The following is a 12,813-nucleotide window of genomic DNA, read 5'->3' on the forward strand; positions in this document are numbered from 1 at the left end:
CGGGGACTCTGGGGGCTTTCTGTTTCCTTCCTTGCTCTGTTGTGTATTTATTTATAGTTACCAGCCTGCTGCTCGCCACCCCCTCACATTTCCCCGGCACTATAAAGTGTGTCACTCACTGTACGTTGACAATTCCGTCTTTAGGTTACAGGTTGTCAAGACAGAGTTATGCCCAGGCTAGAATGCCTATCACCGGACATAGATACAGGTCTTGAACCCGCAAGTGTCGGGTTGCTGTAGATGTGATCAGTCGGCTTTTATCATCCACATAAACACCTCCTCGGTGAGGGGTTAGACACTGTTTACCTGGCTCCTGTGTACGAGGTTCTGCATACAAATCTAGTCTACCAACTGCATCCGTATACGTGTGTGTGTGTGTGTGTGTGTGTGTGTGTGTATGTGTGTGTAAATGTGAGACAAGACCATCTCTCATGTGTGGAAGCCATGGGCCACTCCAGATGCGTCCCTGGTCAGCTCATATGAGCACTGAGGGCAGTGATCAGTGATGGCTGAGCTCAGTGTTCTAGTGTGCAATCACCCGCCTCCTGAAGGTAGCAGCAGTGGTTGCAGTCAGCATGGTGTGTGCATGTGTGCACACATGTGTGTGCCTGTTTGTGCACACATGAGTGCCCAATTTCTTGTTGTTGATGTTGATGGGGACCGAATCTAGAGCTGCATCCTAAGCACATGCTTTTCGAAGTACCGCACCCCAGCTCTAGCCATCAGCTTGCCGCTGAACTCCCTGACTTCACAAACCAGTTCGATTTTGATTTTTTGGAAAGATTTCAGTGGAAGAGCCTGCAGGGAGTTTATGATCTGCCCACCACCACCAGCTTCAGTTTTCTTGGCGGCTGCGCTCGGCTCTGTAGGTGATCGGCTCTGTAGCTGAGTGTATGTCCGGCCCAGCAGCACCTGCCCACCCCAAGCTCATCACATGATCGCTTCGGGGTTTCACGAACAAAACACAGGACCCCTGGACACATTTTGCAGAATCACCTTCAGGCTGTGCCTACAAGATGTGTATGAAACAGACTGCAGGGCCCTGCGAGGTCCCACGGCCAGACGTGAAAAGAGCAGGCTCCACGCTCAGCTCCCCAACTCCACGCGGCACCCTCTTCCCGCTCTGACACGACTGAGTGTCTGGAGGCTTCGTGGGTGGAGAGCGAACATCCGTGAAGGTGCTGACACTGTGTGGTTGGGTTCCGAAGCCTGAGTTGTAGACGCACAGAAACCGGCAGCCACAGGAGGGCCAGCAGCTCCGGAAAGCCGGAGCCCCTCAAAGCCGACGCCAGAGACACCACTTAGCTTCACTTTGAGGTCTGCGCATGAGCAGCAGGTGGAGCCACCTCTCGGCTTTGCCTAGCGTCCGGTATTTTTGTCAGGTACTTGAGGAAGCAAATTCGTTGTTAATGGGATGCCGGCAGCTGCTTCATTCCAGGCTTAATCTGTTTGCTGCTGCCATAACAGAGGGCCTGACTCGGAAAAATCTACCAAAAAGAGATTTGTTTCTTACACTTCTGAAGGTTGGGAAGTCCATGGCTAAGAAGCCTGTATGGGGCAAGGGAAGGTCTCTCCCTCCCTTTCTCTCTCCTCTCTCTCTTTTGATAGGTAGCCCAGGCTAGCCTTGACCTCACTACAGCCAAGGATGACCCTGAACCCCTGATCCTCCTGCCCCTGTACCCCAAATGCTGGGATTACAGGTGTGCACCACCACAACCAGTGTACGTAGCCGTGGAGATCCAATCCGTGAGCCGAATCTCCAGACCGAAGCAGAGGCTCCCTTACTGTGTTGTCTCATGGTAGAAGGTAGGAGGGGCGGAAATCGCGATTGGGACTTCATGTGTGTGTGCATATGCATGTGTGTGTGCATATGCATGTGTGTGTGCATATGCGTGTGTATGTGTGCATATGCATGTGTGTGTGCATATGCGTGTGTATGTGAGCATATGCGTGTGTGTGCATATGCGCGCGCGTGTGTGTGTGCATATGCATGTGTGTGTGTGCATATGCGTGTGTGTGTGTGTGTGTGTGTGTGTGTGTGTGTGTGTGCGCGCGTGCGCGCGCGTGCATATGCATGTATGTGAGGGAGGGAGAGGGAGAGAAAGCAAGAGAATCAGAGATTAAGTTGACAACATGCAGAGTTTTTGTTTTGGTTTTGGTTTGGGGATTTTGGTTTTTGGTTTTTCGAGACAGGATGTCTCTGTGTAGCCCTGACTGTCCCGGAACTCACTCTGTAGACCAGGCTGGCCTCGAATACAGTGTGTGTTTTGGGAGGAACATATTCAAACCACAGCACAGGCCCTGTGCCAGGGCACAGAAATTGCTACCCACAGACTGGTCCAGAAAATGTCACCAAGGAGATCATTCCCAAAAACCTGGCACCTAAAACCCTCGGTGCCAACGAGAAAGGATCAGCTTTCCTTTCTCTCAGCCTTTAACCAAGGCAGGGTGGGGATCAGCCAGTGACCAAGGTGTGTGTGGGGGGGAGGTCAGCCAGTGACCAAGGTGTGTGTGGGGGGAGGTCAGCCAGTGACCAAGGTGTGGGGGGGGTCAGCCAGTGACCAAGGTGTGTGTGGGGGGGGGTCAGCCAGTGACCAAGGTGTGGGGGGGGGGTCAGCCAGTGACCAAGGTGTGTGTGTGGGGGGGTCAGCCAGTGACCAAGGTGTGGGGGGGGTCAGCCAGTGACCAAGGTGTGTGGGGAGGTCAGCCAGTGACCAAGGTGTGTGTGTGTGGGGGGGTCAGCCAGTGACCAAGGTGTGTGGGGGGGTCAGCCAGTGACCAAGGTGTGTGTGTGGGGGGGGTCAGCCAGTGACCAAGGTGTGGGGGGGGGTCAGCCAGTGACAAGGTGTGTGTGGGGGTCAGCCAGTGACCAAGGTGTGGGGGGGGTCAGCCAGTGACCAAGGTGTGTGTGGGGGGTCAGCCAGTGACCAAGGTGTGTGTGGGGGGGTCAGCCAGTGACCAAGGTGTGTGTGGGGGGGGGGGGGGTGTGGGGGGGTCAGCCAGTGACCAAGGTGTGTGGGGGGGGGGTCAGCCAGTGACCAAGGTGTGTGTGGGGTAGCCAGTGACCAAGTGTGTGTGGGGGGTCACGCCAGTGACCAAGGTGTGTGTGTGGGGGTCAGCCAGTGACCAGGTGTGTGGGGGGGTCAGGTGACCAAGGTGTGTGGGGGTCAGCAGTGACCAAGGTGTGTGGGGGGTCAGCCAGTGACCAAGTGTGTGGGGGGGTCAGCCAGTGACCAAGGTGTGGGGGGGGTCAGCCAGTGACCAAGGTGTGTGGGGGGGGTCAGCCAGTGACAAGGTGTGGGGGGGGGTCAGCCAGTGACCAAGGGTGTGTGGGGTCAGCCAGTGACCAAGGTGTGGGGGGGGTCAGCCAGTGACCAAGGTGTGGTGGGGGGGGTCAGCCAGTGACCAAGGTGTGTGGGGGGGGGTCAGCCAGTGACCAAGGTGTGTGTGGGGGGGGTCAGCCAGTGACCAAGGTGTGTGTGGGGGGGGTCAGCCAGTGACCAAGGTGTGTGTGGGGGGGTCAGCCAGTGACCAAGGTGTGTGGGGGGGGTCAGCCAGTGACTAACGTGGGGGGGTGGTCAGCCAGCAAGGGTGAAGAGCCAGAACAACATCCCAGAAGCCAAGGGGGCAGGGGCTCCAGCAGGGCGGTTCATCAGCTTGCGTGGGCCACAGGTCAGGGTGGCTGAGGCCAGATTTGCCGTAGAGTAAGTGGTGAGTTTAGAGAGCGCAGTTTCAGGAAATGACTTCCTTCTGCTGAGGAGCGAGTGGGAGGCAGCGAGGAGGGGAGACAGAGCTAGTGTAAGAGAAGCGAGAGATCTGTGGGGCTCTGGTCCTGAGAAGATAGAGAGGTGACCTTAGGCAGAGGGGTCGGCTGTGGTCTCCTCCCCACTCAGCTTGGAAGGGAGGAGAGGGCAACAAGAAATCTGACTGACTGAGAAAATGCCCAACTCCTAGTGTAGAATTGGGGGCGGGTGCATAGCCTTGCCTCCGCTCTCTCAGTGCCGGCTCCGGTCTCTGGGGCCACATGTAATACCGCTCTGGGAGTTGGAGGCTAAAGACCACAACTTGGGGGAGTGAGATGGATCATCAGGCAAAGGTGCTTGCCACCAAACCCTAGGACCTGAGTTCAAGGCCCAGGCCCCACAGGATGGAAGGAGAAAGCCAATTCCTGCAAGTTGTCCTCTGACCTCTACACATGAGCTGAGGCACATGTATACACACACACACACACACACACACACACACACACACACTAAATGTAAAGAAAAATTCTACAAAGAACAAACCAGTACAATTAACAAATTTGGGAATTCCAAGAAAACAGGGACTGCTTTCTCCTGAGGTTTCAAAATAGAAAAGACAGGGCATGGATTTTTCAGAGGCCACCTCGGGTTAAAGGTTCCGGGGCAGAGGGTGTGACTCAGTGGTAGAGTGTTTCCCTTGCATCCACAGGCTCTAGCAGTTCCCAGCCCTACAGAAAGATCTAAAAATGCAGGGAAGGCAGTGGGTCCCAGGGTCATACCGAGGTCGTTAGGGTTGGTGCCACATACATTTACCCAATAAGCCACCTCACCAGCCTTTTGTTCCTTAACAGTGTGCATGTGTGTGCGTGCATGTGTGCGCGTGCGCGCGCCAGCACACTTGCCCTGGTACACATGTGGAAGTCAGTTGTGGGTTTGACAGCTGGATTCAGATCATCAGGCTTGGTGAGAAGTCCCGCTACCCACTGAACCATCCCTGGCCAAGGCGTCACTGAACCAGCCCTGCACGGACTACATCAAATGACATGGGGTTTGGAGAGGGGATTTTTTTATGGTGTTTGTTTGTTTATTTGTTTGGGTTTTTCTTGTAGTGCTGGTTAGAATGCTTTTTTTTCATAAGAAAATAAATGGAAATGTGTATGTGTGTGGGGGGGAGCATCTTGTACATTTCTGATTTATTACTTATCTCCCCTCATCTGTACTTCTTTGTGTGTGTGTGTGTGTGTGTGTGTGTGTGTGTGTGTGTGTGTGTAGCTTTGGTGCCAGCACTCAGGAGGCAGAGGCAGGTGGATCTCTGTGAGTTCAAGGGCAGCCTGGTCTACAGTGTGAGTTCCAGGACAGGCTGCAAAGCTACACAGAGAAACCCTGTCTCGAAAAACCACAAAAAAAGAAAACAAAAACAAACAAACAAAAAAATCTTAAATTTGTATCAACATACAAAAATCCATACCTTTTATCCTATCCTTTCCATAACCCACCCACCCCTTTTTTTTTTCAGAGAGAGAGCCTTAAATCCAACCTCTCTTGCTCAGTTTCCTCCCTTACCATGACTAGTAACAATTTGTAACTAATTCCCCTAAACAATAACAAACATTCATAATCCATCAAATGACCAAAAATCAACCACCCTGCTGTGGGATGTTAATGTATGTCCTGTGGGAGCCCTTCTTGGGTTCCTTGTGGCGTTACCCAGCAGGTTTGCATAGAGGATGATTAGGACCATGGGCCTGAGTGCAGGTGTCTGAGATGGTCTGCACTTGGCTGTACTGGGGGATGGTCTGTATGTCAAGTTGCTCTGATTGGTCAATAAATAAAACCTGATTGGTCGTGGCTAGGCAGGAAGTATAGGCAGGACTAACAGAGGAGAAATAAAAGAACAGGAAGGCAGAAGGAGACACTGCCAGCCACTGCCAGGACAAGCAGCATGTGAAGATGCTGGTAAGCCACGAGCCACGTGGCAAGGTATAGATTTGTAGAAATGCGTTACTTTAAGATATAAGAACAGTTAACAAGAAGCCTGCCACGGCCATACAGTTTGTAAGCAATATAAGTCTCTGTGTTTACTTGGTTGGGTCTGAGCGGCTGTGGGACTGGCGGGTGATAGAGATTTGTCCTGACTGTGGGCAAGGCAGGAAAACTCTAGCTACACCACCCCACCACCTCTTGAGAATGTGGGTGTCATATTTTTTTTTAAGATTACTTATTTATTATGTATACAGTGTTCTGTCTGCATGTATCCCTTCAGGCCAGAAGAGGGAGCCAGATCTCATTACAGATGGTTGTAAGCCACCATGTGGTTGCTGGGAATTGAACTCAGGACCTCTGGAAGAACAGCCAGTGCTCTTAACCTCTGAGCCAGCCCAGGTGTCATATTCTTAAAATTACTTTTTGTTGTCTGGGGGCAACAGCATCTTTAGGGGGCCCTGAAAAAAAACTGATATAATGGTGAAGTCCTGGGAGAGCTAGCTGTATTATTTTTTGTTTAGTCTCTGTGTGATGAGAAAGTGTATAGCTTATCTGAAGTCTTGGCTGGATAGCCTGTGAGGCTGGACCATTTCAAGTAGCAGCTTTGAAGTTGTTCTGGATGCAGAATTTTGAGGAAACTGAAACAGAGGCATTCTGAGAGGCTGGATTACCTGGGTTACTTGTCTTTATTGGTGTCTGGTCCTTTTTTCCTGAAAACACATAAACTTTTAAAAGTAACATATATATCTGCATTAACACAAGTATGGACTGTGTGGTGTGCACAAGTCAGTTAAAGATAATATTTTGTTCTATGTTTGGGCAGGTAAAAGGCATCTGTCAATTTTCTAAGTCCATTTGGACTATATAACCAAACTGTAATATAAATCTCCATCCATGTCATATAAAAGGACAGCATGTAATAATAAGTCATGAGGACTCTGTAGCCAACAAGATTTATCATATCTCTCCACCCCCCTCCCGGAGCTGAGGACTGAACCCAGGGCCTTGAGCTTGCTAGGTAAGCGCTCTACCTCTGAGCTAAATCCCCAACCCCGATTTATCATGTCTCATCCAGTCTCAAAGCTGTTCCCATAGTAGAGTGATCAGCACACCCGTCACCTTCCTGTAGTCTTTCTTGGTTTCTTTTTTCATGTCTGCAACCAAGATCTTCGGGAGGTCTCCCACAATCAAATCTGATCTTTATTAATTTGAAGAGAATCATAACTTTTTGTTTCCTCTTATAACTTAAATTAAACCAATTTCTATTCAACCACTGGCCACTATGTGACTCATGGCTTTTTTTTTTTTTTTTTTTTTTGTAGCTGAAGTTTTCTCCAGTCCTGCCTGGCCCATGGTCAGGACAAATCTCTCTCACCCGCCAGTCCCGCCGCCACTCAGATCCAACCGAGTAAACACACAGAGACTTATATTGCTTACAAACTGTATGGCCACAGCAGGCTTCTTGTTATCTAGTTCTTATATATTAAATTAAACCATATCTATTAGTCTCTAAGTTGCCACATGGCTCATGGCTTACCGGTACCTTACATCTCGCTTTTCATTGTGGTGGCTGGCAGCGTCTCCCTGAATCAGCCTTCTACTTCCCAGAATTCTCCTCTCTCCTTGTCCCACCTATACTTCCTGCCCAGCTACTGGCCAATCAGTGCTTTATTTATTTATTAACCAATCAGAGCAACACATTTAACATACAGAACATCCCACAGCATCCCCCCCTTCCGTCCCCACCCCCCAAACAGGGTTTCTCTGTGTAGATTTTTGGTGCCTGTCCTGGATCTCACTCTGTAGACCAGGTTGGCCTCGAACTCATGGAGATCTGCCTGGCTCTGCCTCCCAAGTGCTGGGGTTAAAGGCGTGTACCACCACCACCTGGCAACTCCACTTTCTTATTCCCCCAGCCCACTCTGTCCCCAGAAGTCTCACCTAACCTCTTCCTGCCTAGCTAGTGCTGTGAAATGGTCTGTATGTCAAATTGCTCTGATTGGTCAATAAAAAAACACTGATTGGCCAGTGGCCAGGTAGGAAGTAGGCGAGACAAGGAGAGGAGAATTCTGGGAAGTGGAAGGCTGAGTGAAGGAGACACTGCCAGCCACCACCATGACCAGCAGCATGTGAAGATGCCGGTAAGCCACGAGCCACATGGCAAGGTATAGATTTATGGAAATGGATTAATTTAAGCTATAAGAACAGTTAGCAAGAAGCCTGCCACAGCCATACAGTTTGTAAGCAATATAAGTCTATGTGTTTACTTGGTTGGGCGGCTGTGGGACTGACGGGTGACAAAGATTTGTCCTGACTGTGGGCAAGGAAGGAAAACTCTAGTTACAAGCTAGTGATCATTCAGCTCTTTATTAAACCAATCACAGTGACATATCTTCACATAGTGTAAAAAAATATTACAAGCTGGGTGGTGGTGGCGCACACCTTTAATCCCAGCACTCGGGAGGCAGAGGCAGGTGGATCTCTGTGAGTTCGAGGCCAGCCTGGTCTACCAAGTGAGTTCCAGGAAAGGCGCAAAGCTACATAAAGAAACCCTGTCTCGAAAAACCAAAAAAAATATTACAAAACAATCCCAAGTCTCCCTGCAAAACCCCCTGCATGTTCCACCTCACTGGGACAACTGAGCAGGCCTTCAGATGCCAGGCACACACATCCTCACACACATACACACTTTGGCTTGGGTTTATTTATTTTGGCTTTTCGAGACAGGGTTTCTCTGTGTAGTTCTAGCTGTCCTGGAATTCACTCTATAGACCAGGCTGGCCTTGAACTCACAGAGATCTGCCACTGAGTGCTGGAATTAAAGGCGTGCGCCACCACCACCCAGCATGTTTATTTATTTGTGTATGTTTAAAGGACAGTTTGCAGAAATCAGTTCTCATTGCCATGTGCATCCTGCAGGGTCTCACCCAACCTCAGTGGCAGAGCCTTTCCTCAGCTGGGCATGGTGGTGCACACTTTCAATCCCAGCACTCAGAAGGCAGAGGCAGGTGGATCTCTGTGAGTTTGAGGCCAGTCTGGTCTATATAGCAAGTTTCAGACCAGCCAGGGCTACATAGAGCCTGTCTCAAAACAAACAAATAAATAAACAAACAAACTTTCCCTGTCTTACCATTTTTAAAAACTTTTTTTATTACATCTACTTATTTATTTGCATATGTTTGCATACATACTTGTCACTTGACACACACGTGGAGGTCAGAGGACAGCGTGGGAGCTGATTCTCCCCTTTCACAGGTGGGTCTCAGATCATCATCAGGGTTTGCAGCCGGTGCCCTTTACCCACAGGGCCATCTCAACAGCGCTTCTCTTCAGTTTTATGTCCATGTGCATACATTTGTAAAAGAGAACATGGCGTGGTATGTGTGATAGGTGACTTACAAAGGAAGTGTGGATTTGTGTGATGGTTAATAACAATTGTCAACTTGGCGCAAGCTAGCATCACCAGAGCCGAGCCTCTGAATGGGCCTGTGACGGATTCTCAGGCCAGCCTAATGACACCATTTCATGGGCTCTTGTCCCCAGGGTGAAGAAAAAGGAGAAAGTAAGCTGGACGCTCTCTGCTTCCCGACTGTGGTGCAGTGTGAGCGGCCCCCTCAGGCTCCTGCTGCTATTGCTTCCTTACCATGCTGGGCTGTGGCTGCTGTGAGCCAATATAAGCTCTTCCTCCTTTAAGTTGTAAAATATTTAGTCACCAAAATGTGACAAGTCACCAATACAGCTGTTAAAATGAGGAAGGTTGCACACAGACCCACCTCCCCAGCAGAACAGCCACCAGGAGGTCACACCCTGGGAACACCCCAGTGCAAATCCACAGGGCCACACCTGGTACAAAGTTTCAGGAAGAGAGTCTCCCTCCTTTATTGTGGGATATTTTGATTGCACTCTCACACTCCCGAGACTGCCCAATAAAATTATACCTTCAATCAGGGGGTGGGGCCTGTGACTTGCTGACCAGAATTGGACATAGAGAAGCCCGCAATTCTGATAGAGAAGACTCACAGGAAGAAAAGAGCAGCTTTGGCTTCCTCTCGTTGGTTCTGGGATGAGGGAAAAGACGTGTCTCTTACAGTGTCCCTGGCCAAAAATCAAGGTCAGCTAGTTGCTGCTCCGCATCTCTGCGCTAGCAGGTGTTCAGCCCAGCCTTTGACTTCTGAGTCTTTATTGATAAATAGAATGATAGAGACTTCATTTAAACCTACATATTGTGGCCACAGCAGAGCCAGGGCCGAGAGACTGGAGGCCCTGCCAGGCTGAAGTCTGAGTGATCATTGGGGCACTGACTGAGGGGCCATGGGGTGGCAGACGATAATTAAAATATCAGTAGATTCATGTGCAGCCGCTAAGCCGACAGAAAAACATCACTCCTTGTGTTTACCTGACCTGGTTTCAATCTTTTGCATCTCTCAAGTCATTAATGCCTCAGAGATGACCGAGGTTGGAAGACACATTACCATCCTACATGAGTGGGAAACTGAGGCCCCAAGAATGACAGTGGTCCCCTAGGAGACCACAGTTAAAGTTGATGAAAGGCAAGAAGCTAAAGCTCTGGCCTGGAGGCTTTTTGTCTTTGGTTTTCTCCTGAATATAAGGCAGTGTGTGGAGAGGTGGGTGGAGACAAGCATCACCCGTTGCTGGGACAGTGAACTTCAGTCACCAGGAGAAGAGCTGGTGATAACCTTGGGCCACTGAACTTGGATGATCCTGGAAAATCACAGTCTAGAGAAGCATGCGGAGCCGCCTTAGAGGCCCCGGGGTTGGGCAGAGTATTGCAGGCTATGGCTTTCTTTCTCTCTTTATCCTCCAGCACACACTCGGAAGTGAGGAACTGCCTTGTAGGCAGGCTTGGAGTCAAGCTTCCGCTCTGAGTGTGCTGTGTGGAGGGAGATCATGAGTCCTTTACTCTTCCCTCACCCCCTACCCCCCGGACTGAGGACCGAACCCAGGGCCTTGCGCTTGCTAGGCAAGCACTCTACCACTGAGCTAAATCCCCAACCCCGGGTTCTTTACTCTTCTGGCCGTCTTTTTTTTTTTTTTTTTTTTTTTTTTTTTCGAGACAGGGTTTCTCTGTGTAGCTTTGCACCTTTCCTGGAACTTGCTCTGTAGACCAGGCTGGCCTCGAAGTCACAGAGACCCACCTGCCTCTGCCTCCCGAGTGCTGGGATTAAAGGCATGTGCCACCACCGCCCAGCTGGCCCTGTCTTTTATACCTGTAAAATTAAGTGATTATTTTTAACTCTGTTCTTCTAGGGACACAGAGAAACCATGTGCGCATTTGATAACAAAGGCATTTAAATTATTTTATTTATTTATTTTCATGTGTAGGGACATGCGCTTGCATGAGTTCATGTACCCTACATGCATACAGTGCTCTCAGAGGCCAGAAAAGGACACCAGATCCCCAGGCGCTGAATTTACAGTTGGTTGCGATCTTGTCATGTAGGTGCTGGGGATTAAACCCGGGTCCTCTGCAAGAGCAGCCAGTGCTCTTAACCACTGAGCCATCTCTCCAGCCCTAGCAAAGACTTAAAAGACCGGTCCCTAACCCAATTCTAGTTCTGGCCATCCTCAGTGCCCTATGCTGATGGAGAAACACCATCTACTCCCACACCTGAGATTTGACAAAGTGAGCGTTGGCACTCCTCAGGGCCCTGGGAGGTGGGCTCTGCCATCCAAGAGCTATTCGGGAGTTGGGGTAGAGGGAAGCGTGAGGGAGACCTTTCTTTTTCTGCAAAAACAAGACATGAGTAAATGTTTCTTGGAAGATTCCAACAACATGTCCGTGTGTAAGGCAGAGAGCAGAAGGCCTCCCCGCCGTCCTCCGGCCCTCACAGCGGTTATCACTCTGGTGCCCTGCTTCTAGGAGGAGCGGCTTCCACATCCACAAACATCATCACAGTCGCATCTCTTACGGGATAAAGACCTAAAAATAGAGTCGCCGAGCCACAATTATGAGCATGCAACCATTTGTAACAGGGCTAAGTGCTGCCCAAGAGACTGCTAAAGGGTCTCCACATACATCACATCTGATGTCCACGAGGGAGGGCACCGGCTAGTGGCTGAATGACCTGCCTCCGTGTTCCCTTTCATCTAGCAAGTCTGTCCCCTCACCCTTCACCCCGTTCACAGACATCAGTTGACAAGAAAGCCCATCTCTCGAGAGTGGCCAGAGCAGCCTGCCTGACCTGTGGTTGCCCAGCAGTGTCTGGGGCTTGCACGGAGATGTGGCTTCGCTCTCTCTCCTGCAGCTAATGTGTTTATCAAGCTCCGGAAGTTGGATGTGCTGGTCCCGGTGACAGGAAGCACCAGATACCTGGATTCCAGGCTCTGAGAACCTGCAGACATCAGGCCAGCCTCCTCCATGGAGACGACTGACTGATGGGGTACAGAATGTGGACTAGGGTCTGGTACCACCGCTTACCTCCCAGAGGTCTGCTGTAAAGACCTCGGTGGTCCAGGGAGGTGGCCATACTGTCTGTTGTCAAGGCAGAGTGCTTGACAGAGACCTAGGCGGGAATCTTGCTCCTGCTGACTCACCACTTCTGACTAAGTGGTCCCAGGTGAGTGCCCAGCCATCTGAACCCGAGGAGCGCGAGACTTGTGTGTGCGGCAGGAATGCTGGAATGAAGCAAGGACCGGCTGTGGCCATCCTGGCACTTGATGTAACCCAAAGCCAGGGGCTCCATGACGGCTAAAATCAGCAAAGCGCCTACTCTGTGTCCTGTTGTGTCTACACTTAATCCGCAACGGACAGTCTTACTTTTTTTTAGATTTATTTTTGTTATTTTATGAGTGTTTTGCCTGCACGCACATCCGTGCACCACATGCGTGTCTGGTGCCTGAGGAGGTGGTAAGACTTCATGTGGGTGATGGGAATCAAACCTGGGCCCTTTACAGCAAGTGCTCTTAACCACTGAGCCATCTCTCCAGCCCCCGCAGTAGACATCCTGGCATTTTGTGAGTTCAAGGCCAGCCTGATCTACATGGTGAGTTCCAGGACAGCCAGGGCTACATAATGAGACCCTGTCTTCAGTGTGTGTATGTAATTTATCTAGTTTTTCCATTCACG

The sequence above is a fragment of the Peromyscus leucopus genome, chromosome 2, assembly GCF_004664715.2.
Source record: "Peromyscus leucopus breed LL Stock chromosome 2, UCI_PerLeu_2.1, whole genome shotgun sequence".
In the NCBI taxonomy this organism is placed as follows: Eukaryota; Metazoa; Chordata; class Mammalia; order Rodentia; family Cricetidae; genus Peromyscus; species Peromyscus leucopus.